We start from the raw sequence: 12,413 nt of genomic DNA, 5'->3' as shown, positions 1-12,413 counted from the left end.
TACCGAGGCAATGCCTCAGTGCCACCCATGGAAAGCAGCCATGAGGAGCATTGGATCAATGCAGGAAAGGGAACAGGGATAAGCAGCGGCCATTGCTCAACAGCGGTGTAGCTCTCACAGAACGGGTGGGTGCAGAGGGGTTGCAGCCCTCATGGCAAGTCTAGTCACAGAGGGGGTGCTGCTCTCACGGCCAAGAGTGGGCGCAGAGGGATGCAGCTTTCATAGCCAGGCTGGTGCGCTCTCTGCAAGGGTGGGCACTGAAAGGCATTAGCTTGTGTCAGAGTGGAGTTGCAAGGGGAAGGTTCCAAAGGAAAGGTCCTCCCTCTAAGGACAGTGCACAGGAATAGGAGCAACTAGCTGGCATTGGTCTCATACACCCAGTTTTTGCAGATCCTCAGGCTATGCAGCAGAGACTCCGAGGGAGGGAGGGCCAGGTGATAGCTGGGCAAGCTGGTGAAGACTGACTTGGGGAGCCACAGCAGTCGGCAATGCCAAGAAGAGCCTATCTGTGGCAGAGAGTGTACTGGACTCGACTCAACTACCTCTAAATATCCTACTGGCATTGTCAGAGCAGACTGCAGCTCTCCACGCAGGTGTTACCAACTAATGCACCATGCTACAGGACGAGCTGTGATCCCCATGGGCTTTGGTGGACATCCAATGCCCCTGGGCCTGAAGATCACTGTGGCACTCAACTTTTATGCATTTGGATCTTTCCAGGGACTCATTGGGGACATGTGTGGGGGTCTCCCAGGCAGCAGCCCACCACTGCATCAAGGAGGTGACCAATGCCTGTTCAAGAGGGCCGGCAACTACGTACTGTACCGGACGAACCCTGATAGTCAGCTGGAGAGGGCCATCGGGTTCAGGGCCATCACTGGATTTCCACAGGTGCAAGGTGCAATAGATTGCATGCATGTGGCCATCAAGGCTCCTATGGAGCAGCCAGCTGCCTTCATCAACAGGAAGGCTTCCATTCCATCAACGTACAACTGATCTACAACCATTGAAAGGGTTTCCTGCAGGTGTGTGCTTGCTTCCCAGGAAGCAGCTACGATGCCTACATACTTCTTCACTCCCAGGTGTAATATTACTTGTTCCTTTGGTGTTTGATTTATTGTAAGACTCACATCTAAACACGTCTCACACTGTCGGGCTGCACCCACAACTCCCTGGTCATATGTGATGCAAGATCACCTTCTCTGGTAACCTTCACTTACAACTTCGTAAGGTGATCCTCTTAAGGTCGTCCTACAACACCAGGTGCCACAGCTTTTCCAGCCCCGTTCTTGCCTTCAGAGATGGATTCTCGGGGACAAGGGCTACTCATCAAAGACATGGCTCCTCATGCATGTGAGGAACCCTCATACTGCAGCAGAGGAAAGATACAACATCTGCAATGGGTCCACCCGAGCAACTATTGAGCAGGCCATTGGGCTGCTGAAGATGAGATTCCGGTGCCTAGATGGATCTGGTGGAGCCCTGCAGTATACCCCAGCAAGGGTCCTGCATATCCTGGTGGTCGGCTGTGCTCTGCACAATCTGTACTGCTGAGTGGGGGTGGCCTTGCATCAAGAAGACATGATTGATCGTCATTCCTCATCCACCTTGGTGGATGTGGAGAAGGATGCTGAGCAGGCAGCGTGGGATAATGAAGCCCATGTACCAGAGGCAAATGACTTGCAAGGGAGGCTTGGGACAATTTCATACATACCCAATTCTTGACACCTTGATGTTCGTTTCAAGGGAACTCAGTAAAGACTCACCTCACTGTGTTCTGCGTATCGCCGCTTTCCTATCAAACTCCCACGCTTTGTGCCCAGGCTTACCAGGTGCACTCAAGAGCTGAGAAGGTGACCATACGCACCCCACCCCCGTGCTGGCAGCCCATTGAAGGAGCATTCATGAAAGTGGCATCTGACAGGGCAGCAGGGAAAGCAAGAGAAATTCTCAAGAATGAAAGTGACCGTCATTTATTTAAATGTTCACAATATCCAATAATGAGAATGAGTTGCACACATCTGTGAAATCCCAAATGCGTCTAAGTGCTCTTCTTCACTCTTCTATGAAGTACTCCCCTTGTGCTGGCAGCAGAGGTGGAGGCAGGCTCCCAAACACACTGCATTCTGGCCTGGGGTGACTTTGGCAGACATCCTCTGGCTGCTTGAGACCTGGAAAGTCCCAGCTAAAGGCCTGCTCGGGTCTGGAAAAAAAAACCCGACCCGAACCTGACAGACCGCATCGAACCTAAGCCCGACCCCGCCCGAGTCCTTCCATTTTTTCCGTACCTGACGCGACCCCCGCCCGACCTGACCCCGATTTGTTCTGAGCTGGACCCGACCCGACCTTAGTGCACTCACTGTACTTACCACTTTTGGATGGATGGAATAGAAGCTGCACTGCTGCAGCATGAGCACGATGATGTCATAGAGATGCTCACTTGCTCACTGCGCAGACTCAGAGTCTGTGGAGTACAGTGTGTGTCTGACCCGGACCCGGCCCAACCTGGACCCGGCGTGGCCTGACCTGAGCCCGAAAGCCAGACCCGGAAGAGCAACCCGTCCTGACCCGAACCCGACACATGTCGTCAGGTCCCGTCGGGTTCGGATCAGGTAGCAGGCCTTTAGTTCCAGCTGGCTGAGGAGTTCTTGCACAGCAGCCTCCTCAGACGTCACTGCTACTGGAGTTGGGCTCACTGGTCAAGGGACTGAGGAGCTGCTGTCCACATTCAGAGCCCCCTGAGGAGAGCCCCCAGCTGTGGAGGTCAGCCTCTCCGCTTTCAAGGCTCACTTGAATCTCCCTGCTGACTAGAGAAGGACGAGTACTTGGAGAAGCTTCCAGGCTCATTGTCCTTCTCTCGCCTTGCCACTGTTGCATTAGCTCATGGCCAAGGCGATGGTGTGTAGGTCTATGCTCATCTTTAGTATCTGACTCTCGAGGAGAGTCGCCAACCTCTCGATGGAGGAAACCAAGCACTCACACGCTTGAGATGTGGCAGCAGTCATGGCATGGATAGACTCCTTCATTGTACGTGCATGACTGAGCATTGCCTCGGGTAGCTCCGCTAGATGTTCCCTTACCTCTCTCTGCAACTCCAGCATATTCAGTGCTGCTGACAGCAGAGGCTCGTCATCAGGCTGGGCCTCAGCATTGGCCAGGCCTCCCACAGTCCTCCCACTATCAGTGGCCTCACCTGTCACGACCTCTGTCAGCTGCTAGGATGCATGTGTGGTGCTCTCACCTGCTTGTGACGCTGCAGCTGAGCCCAAGTGCATACCCACTGATGTGACAGTATCTGTACTGGTGGAGGGTGCAGGGGAACTGTGTGACAGGGCACCCACTGAAGATTCTTCCTCCTTGTCCTCATATGATGATGGGATTCCAGAAGTGCTAGCAGACAATCTTCCCTTTGAGGTGCTGCGACCTGCATGAGAAAACACAAACATTTAGGGGTTCTGCAGCATGAATCTGCCCATGCAAACCATGCCTGATATGGTTCTCTAGAAAGGTGATGGTGGGCACATGAACACAATGCCTCCTCACTCGAGTAGGTGGACAATCCAGTCTCTCCGTCTGCTACGAAATGGCCTTCCATGGAGCTCACTAGTTTCAGGGCCTCCTCCTCTGCTGAGATCAGATTGCAGATGTCCGGGATCCATCCTCCAGTCTTTGACCTATCCTTAGTTTTGTGGGCCATTTTCTCCTGTGAGCAGAAAGAGGGACGCTGTTAGACTTCCCATGAAGACCAGGAGGACACTTGTTCTGGTGGCAGCCCTTTGGCCCCTGATATGGGCTCCCAAATGCCTCCTTCTCATGTTTGCTCTCAAGGGATATGCAAGGGGTCAGCTATCTTGGACATGCAGCCATGGATCTGACATGATCTGCTGTTGTCTCAGTCCCTTGACACACACCTTGCAGCCACTCCCTGACCATGTCACACTCCCTTCCGCATGACCACATGTAAACCCCAGAGATGAGATGGGTATGCAGGACTCATATTGGCGGAGCGAAGGCACTGCAATCTCCATCCAGGCTTGTTTGGTCAGGCAGGAGGATCTCTTATTGCCATCTCTTGGAAAGACGACCTCCCACCTTTCCCTTGCAGCCTAGAGGAGAATCTCCAGGGAAGCATCGCTGAATCATTGGGCCACCTGGTGTCTTCTGCCTGACATGGTCCCTCGGCTTCCAGTGAGCTCCTAGTCTTATGAGGCCTTGGTCAACAGCACAGCAGCACAGGGTCTCCAGCCAGCAGCACAAGGTCTGCAGTAAGCAGCACAGCAGCAGAAAGGCAAACCAGCATCAACCTCACCATGTGAAGCAGCAGTTTAAGCAGGGCTGGCAGCGCTTTAACTATGGCGCCAGGACATGCACCCGTCTCAGCTGATGGCACCCTCGGCACCTCATCGCCCAGCCCCATCCTCCAATGGGACTGGCCCGGTACCTCCTGCATTCAAATGGGCCAGCAGCCACGTGATTACGGTCAGCCAGTCGTACACGTGACCTGTGGAGACGGTCCCGCATCAGGTGCCACCACTGGGACCCTCGACGGGCTGATAAAATTCAGTCTGTAGACATTTTGATGCAATGTTTAAACATGTTATTGCATACCTGAAGCTTTTCAGGCATTCAAAGAAAAGGGGAATGAATTGCCACTGTCGGAGAAACTCGAGGGTTCACGGAGTAAATGGGTCAACACAAAGTGTGGTGCATCTGCTATATATCTGATCACGTTGCAGCTACCTACAGCACAGTTATAGAATAGAATCATAAAGGATTGCAAGGAGAATAAGTGCTGCAACCTGTGTGGTCAGCATCGCCATCTCTACAGGGGATACCCAAAGCATAGCTTCTGTTAGGCGCAGCTGGCATGGATTAAGGCAGCGCACAAGGAAGCAATAGCAAAGCAGGCCGTCTTAAAGGATACCAACAACCTAACCCCCAAGATCTCCTGTGAATATACCATGAGAAAGGAGGACGGAGAGAGGGGAAAGGAGCAGGAGAAGGGTGTTGAACCCCAGCGCACAGAGTCCCTGGAAGAGTGGCCAGCAGTGAGACCAACCAGGAGACTGGCAAGTGCTGAAAAGGAAAACTGGCAAAAGGAAACATAAGAGAAATATAAGAGCTGCCAGCGATGCTGAGATGAATAGCAAAAGACTGTTCGTGCAACAGACGGACAGCAACTGCTGCTCCTCTGACGATGAAGAGAAGGCAAAGCAAGCTACTAGCGCCATCAAAATGAACAGCCCAAAATGTCATTGGTGACAATGGCACAGAAAACCCCCCTCAGCATTGGAGCACAGGGAACAGCAATGTGCCCAGCGTATCCCAGCTCTGGAACATGGGTGCAGTGATGTGCTCAGTGCATCCCAGCTCCAGAACATCGGGAGTAGCGATGTGCCCAGTGCATCCTAGCTCTGGGACACTAGGAGCAGCATAACTGCAGTCGCAAAACAGCTTAGACAACAAAGGGCCTGTTTCAGTGCTGTATCTCTCTAAGACTATGACTCTGTGACAACGCCACTGATGTCACTCCGGCATAACAGCATCTCCATAAGAGACCAGGGTTGTTCCTCAGCCCAGGTCTAATGAAACAGTTTATGCAGACTGCAGGTTGCAGAGTCAGATCCACGTGCTGGGAACAACATAACTGGATATTCTCGTGTGACTATGGAACGTATAGTTTTTTAACTAGGTGTAAAGATTGTATCTATTAGTGCTTGTAGTATTAAAAGCACTATGCGATGTGTTTCAACCTTGGATTAGCTTGCCAAGGTCAAGGCCAACCTGTTGTTCTTGCAGGTGCCTAGCTCACCTCAACAACTACTGACAGTGGTCACGGTGGTAATCCCATGGACCATTGATCTGGCCAGAAGACAATGATTGCCATTCCTCCAGCCTGGGTATTCTGCTGTGGGGAGGCAACTTCACCATCACCAAAGTAAAGGAGGTGGTGGCTGGTTGCCTCCTTATAGCAGACACATGGTACAAAAACTCTCCGCTCCAATTAATCAATGTGTATGCCCTGGCTCAAAAGGACAAGTGACTGGCTGTCTTCCAGCAGTTCCCACTGCTGCTAGCGAAGTCCAGACCCGTCATTCTAGGCTGTGACTTCAACTGCATAATGGAAGTAGCTGGATGATTTGAAGAGCTGGCAGTAAACTGGATGCCGCATCCAGACTCCTGATGGAAGCAGTAAAGTTGCCAAGCTGCATAACATATTAGAAGTCCTGCAGACAGAGTGTCATTTAGATAAACCTAGTCGAGACCAGGCATTTCTGTCCATTTCAGGATAGACTGCCTATTCATGTCCTAAGAACTCACTGTCAGATCCACTGACGTCACACTGGTATTCATCTCTGATCACTGCCTCCTACTGGCCTGCTGTCACCTACAGGAGTACCAGAAGGTTGGTAGCAGAATATGGAAAGTTGAACGTGAAACTACTGACCCCAAAAAACATCCAGGAACTCATAAAGGATTATAAAGGTTGCAGAACTGTGAAACCCCTCTTTAATTCCCCAGTGGATTGGTGGGAAGCGACCAAGGCAAACATCAAGCGGTTCTTCATCTTCAAAGGTTTTGAGAAGGTGAGCGAGAGACAGAAGGAAATGTCCTGTTTCCAGAAAAGCATGCTGAATCTGCTCCTGCGAGAGCTGATGGGGGTCGATGTTGGGGAGGATGTCCAGGAGGTGAAAAGCAGGAGGCCAGATCATCTTCCGGTCCAGAGTCTACTTCACGGAGCAGGATGAGAAGTGCTCGTGTTACTTCTTTCAAAAGGAACATGGAGAGAGCTCTGTGATCAGCAGCCTGAAGGCAGAAAATGGCTCAATAATATCCTTGCAGCTCGACATACTAAGGATCAGCAAATCCTCTTAGCCAGGCTGTACAGAGTGAAATCTACAAACAGTACAGACTCCCAGTATTTCTTAGAGGTTTTAGATGACAGAATACAGGAGTGTCTGGATAAACCACTAATTCTGGATGAGCTGACAAAGGCCTTCATGTCCTTTGAGACGAGTATAACTCCTGAATGCGATAGTTTACTGGACGAGTTGTATTCGACTCTGTGTGATTGTAACGGCTGAGACCTGCTGGAAGTGTAGGAGTGTATGCTTCTAGTTGGCAGCATATCAGAATTCATGAGGAAAGACATCATCATCCTCATCCTCATTTACAAACAGAACGAGGAGAGGGAAGAGATCAGACATTGACAATCCATTTCACTGCTTAACATTGACTACAAAATTCTATTCAAAGTCATTGCCGGCCGGGTCAAGTCTGTTCTGGAGTTGGTGATCCACCTGGATAACACCTACGCTGTACCTGGCAGGAAGATCTCTGACAGCCTCTTGCTACTCGGGGATCCGATCCTCTATGTACAAAACAGGAGGGTGGACATCTGCCTGGACCAGGCTTGGACCAGGAGAAGGCCTTTTATAGAATATTGCACACTTACATTTTGAACATGCTTTCCACAATGGGGAAGGGAATCCGCAATTCGATCCAACTGGCCTACACAAATATCAGTAGCACAGTTTTAATCAACTGCTGGGAATTGAAAAGGCTTCTAATCAGATCTGGAGTAAAGCAGAAACTGGGAATGTGGGAGCGACATTCCCTCTCGATTGTGGATAAGAACCTGGGTATCAGGTGTGAGATGCTCTCAGTGTTGCTGCAACATGGCACAGGTCTGGCCTGTATCCCGCTCCTGCGTAGTGACATCACCAGAGCCACCTTCCACTTTATCTGGAGATCAAAAATGGACCATGTCCACAGAGATATACAAATCTCCAGATGGGGTGAAATGATACCCAACATTGCCTTCATCCAGTTGGCCACCTTTGTATGCAGCTGTATCAAGCTGTATATAAATCCAAATACGCCAACACCAAGTGTCATTATTTATTTTTTATTTATTTATTTATTTATTATTTTTTATGTGCTGAGGTTCTATCTGTCCCTGGTACTGCGACAGAGGGTCTGACCACGCTGCCATAGAATGCTCCATTTAGCTGAAATGTGCCGTACCACCTGTCCCTTGTAGCAAAATTTGTATAGAGAAACATCTTTTACCACAAGTCCATCAGGCTGTGGTCTGCAAATAACATCCTCGAAGTCCTGCAGAAAAAGGAGATGGTGTATCCTGTCAGATGGTTCCCCAAACAGACTATCAAACTTATTTGGCATGAATGCCTCATCACCAGAACTATCAAACAAGCGCCAAGACGTAGTTTAGTTTAGTTTAGAGTTTGGCTGATGGTGAGAAGCGCCCTCCTCTCAGATCGTTCATGTACAGCCAGCATCTCAGTGCCACTGCATTCTGTCCTCTAGGCAGCCACAGTGGGGAAGAGACCATCACCCATCTCCTCTGGAACATGTGTTTGCAAACAATATCTGGAAAGAGATGCAATGGTTTTTGTCAAGATTCATCCCAAGTAGCTCTGTAACACAGGGCTCTGTACTCTATGGACTGTTTCCAGGAACGGACACTGAAGCAATCATCAACTGCTGCTAAAAGTCTATCAACTTGGTGAAAGATGCTCTTTGGTCTGCCAGAAACCTGTTGGTCTTCCAGTGTAAGAAGCTGTCTACGATTGAGTGTTCCAGACTGGCATATTCCAAGGTCCAGCACTAGGTGTGAAGGATGCACTGAAGCTAAGTGCAATTGTAGCAAAGGCTCAATGGAGAAAGGCCAGTTTAGGGCCCTTTCACCATAGTACATTGGGATGCTAGAACCAGTGTAAAACCCCTTGGGCTGTACGTTTAATGTCATATAAAAGTAGATGCAATCTACTTTGTAAGTGGAGTGAAGCACCCTAGAGTGATCACCCAAGTTGATCTGTATTGCCCTATATATCTGCCACACTTGAATTGTATTGTAATGCACTTTTACCAATTTTATGAATAAAGTATATTTTTAGAAAAAAAATTGTTCCAAAACGGAAGTAAAAGTAGAAATTTCTGGAAATAATCAGCAAGTCATGCAGTATCTATGGAGAGACAAACAGAGTTAACTTTTCAGGTCTGTGACCTTTCAGCAGAACTTGTGATTGGGCTGGATCTTGTTCTCCTCCTGACGGCGGGTTTGAGGTGCGGGGGGTGGGGTGGCAGTGGTCGCCACGGAATCTGATTTTGGGATTGCCGGTTCTGATTCTCCTGGGGGCGAGTTATGCCGATGATGGCCTTCCCGCCCAGAGGCCAAATATAGGCCTCTTCCCAGCACCACTAGGATCTTACCAGCAGAAGGAGGAGGGGCCTCTAGTATGCGGGAAGATGCCTTGGAAAACATGGTACCCTCCCTGTGGGCTTGTGGGGGGAAGGACCTCTTTCATGGGCAATTTGTGGCCCACGGAAGATCCCTACTGGGAAACAATTCACCTGCCCAGAACCCTCCTCCCCCTGGACCGAAATCTAATTCCCCCACCTGCCCTTGCCGGAGCCTTCTGGACTGGCCCCGGCGACCCCGTCTCACTTACCTGTGTTCCGCGGTTCCACAGCTGGGTCTGGGTACCAGGCCTCTGCAGTACCAGCAGTGGCCACCGCTCCCAGTGGCACTGCCGATACCACTGAACTGTCAGCCCTGTGTTTGGACAGCAGCTCTTGGAGGTGGGATCCCCTGCCTCCTTAAACTTTGACCCCAATAGATGGGAGGATTGGTCTGGGGGTCTGAAAAAATGCAGAGGAGGGTTTTTTCCGACTTTTCGGCCCGGCACATGGAGCCCCGCCTCCTGCACAAAATCCAGCCCATTTTTCTTGCAACAGGTGCTGCCAGGCACCAGTTTTATCCAGCAATTTCTGTTTTTATTTCAGGTTTCCAGCATCTGCAGTTTTTTTGCTTTTACTTTTGTTCCAAACCTGTCACTCAGAATATTCCCAAGCTATTCTTGCCATGGAAATCTGTTTCCATTATTTTGAAGCCACAACCATGATCTTTTGTATGCATTATGAGAATATAAGGGAACTAGCTTATTTCTCACAGCAATTACAGGATAGTTAAAGATCCTGATTTATCCCGCCATCCCCTATTCCATATTAGCAAGTGCAACTGCTTAAATGCATTCTTGGGGAACCACACAAGAGGGAAGTATTTTTCTTTGATGCAGCTTCATCCTTACTTACAATGTACAAATTATCACTAAATCTTTATAGATTGATTATATGAATCTTATACTTCTGTCAGCTGATGTATAGTTATTAGAAAGTCTGTTCTTAAAAGTTAGCAGAGTGGCGCAGCGGAAGCGTGCTGGGCCCATAACCCAGAGATCGATGGATCAAAACCATTCTCTGCTATTTATGGGCGGCACAGTGGCGCAGTGGTTAGCACCGCAGCCTCACAGCTCCAGCGACCTGGGTTCGATTCTGGGTACTGCCTGTGCGGAGTTTGCAAGTTCTCCCTGTGACTGCGTGGGTTTTTGCCGGGTGCTCCGGGGTTTTCCTCCCACAGCCAAAGACTTGCAGGTTGATAGGTAAATTGGCCATTATAAATTACCCCTAGTATAGGTAGGTGGTAGGGGAATTGAGGAAAGGTGGGGATGGGGTAGGAATATGGGATTAATGTAGGATTAGTATAAATGGGTGGTTGATGGTCAGCACAGACTCGGTGGGCCGAAGGACCTGTTTCAGTGCTGTATCTCTAAATAAAAATAAAATAAAGTTATTACCTCTGTCTATGAATCAGCAACAGAATAGAAATCAATGACTATGTCCCTTATTTGTTCAGAAACTTGGCAGATAATTTGTGCAATGGAAAACTAAATACAAAGGCCTGGACTTTCCCCATTGGGCTCAATCAACAAATAAAGTGCATAGTGCACCAAAATTGCACTTGTTTTGAGAAATGTTTTTTCTCAAGTTTCTGCTCAAACTCATTTGTATATCACTGAACCTGAAATCTGCCATAAGCGGGAGCAATTGACGGCGTTTTAGAATAGAATTCTATAAAAGTATTCCTGATATATTTAGGAATGGTAACTGTTCTGTTATTACCTTATTCAGCAATAAGGTACCAAACAATCTGGAGTTGGAAGGTAATCAAGGAGTGAATTCTTTATTGTAGGTAACAGGTTTACATGAGAGCTCTATAATACACATGTGACTAGATGACGAACATAACAACTCCAACTGAGCTATCATGTGTTGGTTGATGTCATTTCCTGTGATGATGTGTGAAGTACAAAGACTGTTAAGGTGGTATCACAACAGTAATCATATGCAATTTGAGTAATACAGCCGAAAATTGATTTATTACCAAAAATAAGCATTTTTAATCGGAGTGTCTCGTCCATTACTTGTGAGTAACCCAATTTTACCAACTCAAAATGATTTTAAAAACTATACAAAACCATTTACTAGTTATATTGGTGCACAGTAGTGAGTTTATTAGTTATTTAAAATAAATTATATTCAAAAGATTTGAAAACATCATACCTATTAGTATCCTTGTGCCTGAAAAAAGCTTAATATTAAGATCCTCTTTGAAGGCCCACAAATGGGCACAATTAGCGCAAACTTGCATTGGTGATTAATTCTGCTTGAGGGTGTGGTCCGTTTTGTTGGTAGGACTGACTTCTAGTACAATGTTTTTTAAACCACACAAAATATTTGCGGAAACTCAATTTGTACTCAACATAATTTGCGCTTAAAATTCCATGATCTTTTGCACCAATTTGGCTGATTTCAGCTGAATTGTACTGAAAAACCAACACCAACCTGGCAGAAATTCCTGCCCACAATTTTATAAGATTATGGATTAAATGTTTCCACTGGCATATACAAATGAATAGTAGCGATGATGTTGCAAATTGGTGCCTCTAACACCTTTTACCCCTTTTCCTAATTGTATTACAGATAATATCTAAGACTAAATTATTCTGCATAGTTGCCTTCTCAATATTGTATTCAGAATAACCTATTAACCTATCTCTTGCCTGTTTTTTGAGGTTAAAAGACCATCAGTAGATATGCTGATATATAAATATTTCACATCAATGTTGACAGTCACAATCTTGAGATCGAGCTTCAAATGTGTCCCCTAATCAATGAAATGGCAAGAGGCTGATCATTTTTGTCATTAGTCTCCAAATAATTGTTTGGGGACTAGAAACTTACCATAACAGTTCCAAAACATCACTTTTATCTATGCATAAAACATGTGAGAATTTGTCAGCTTCGAAGATTAAAGCAATGCGAAGCAGTGCGGTGTGAATTTGGGACCTCCGTGAGCTGTTATTTTGCCAATTTACATGGAATATGTTAGCAGTGAGTAGGTTAAGATAAAATACTTGAACATGGTTTCAATCAATATGTTCATCCAAAGGCCAAAAAAAGTAGTTTGAATCACAAATATGTGGTGTAATACTGTGCAAAAACACATATAATTTTCCGTACTGTTAGATCTCTGCAGTCAATTAAAG

The sequence above is a fragment of the Heterodontus francisci genome, chromosome 17 (genome assembly GCF_036365525.1).
Source record: "Heterodontus francisci isolate sHetFra1 chromosome 17, sHetFra1.hap1, whole genome shotgun sequence".
NCBI classification, from domain to species: domain Eukaryota; kingdom Metazoa; phylum Chordata; class Chondrichthyes; order Heterodontiformes; family Heterodontidae; genus Heterodontus; species Heterodontus francisci.
The sequence above is the reverse complement of the archived record's forward strand: the minus strand, read 5'-3'. Positions refer to the sequence as shown.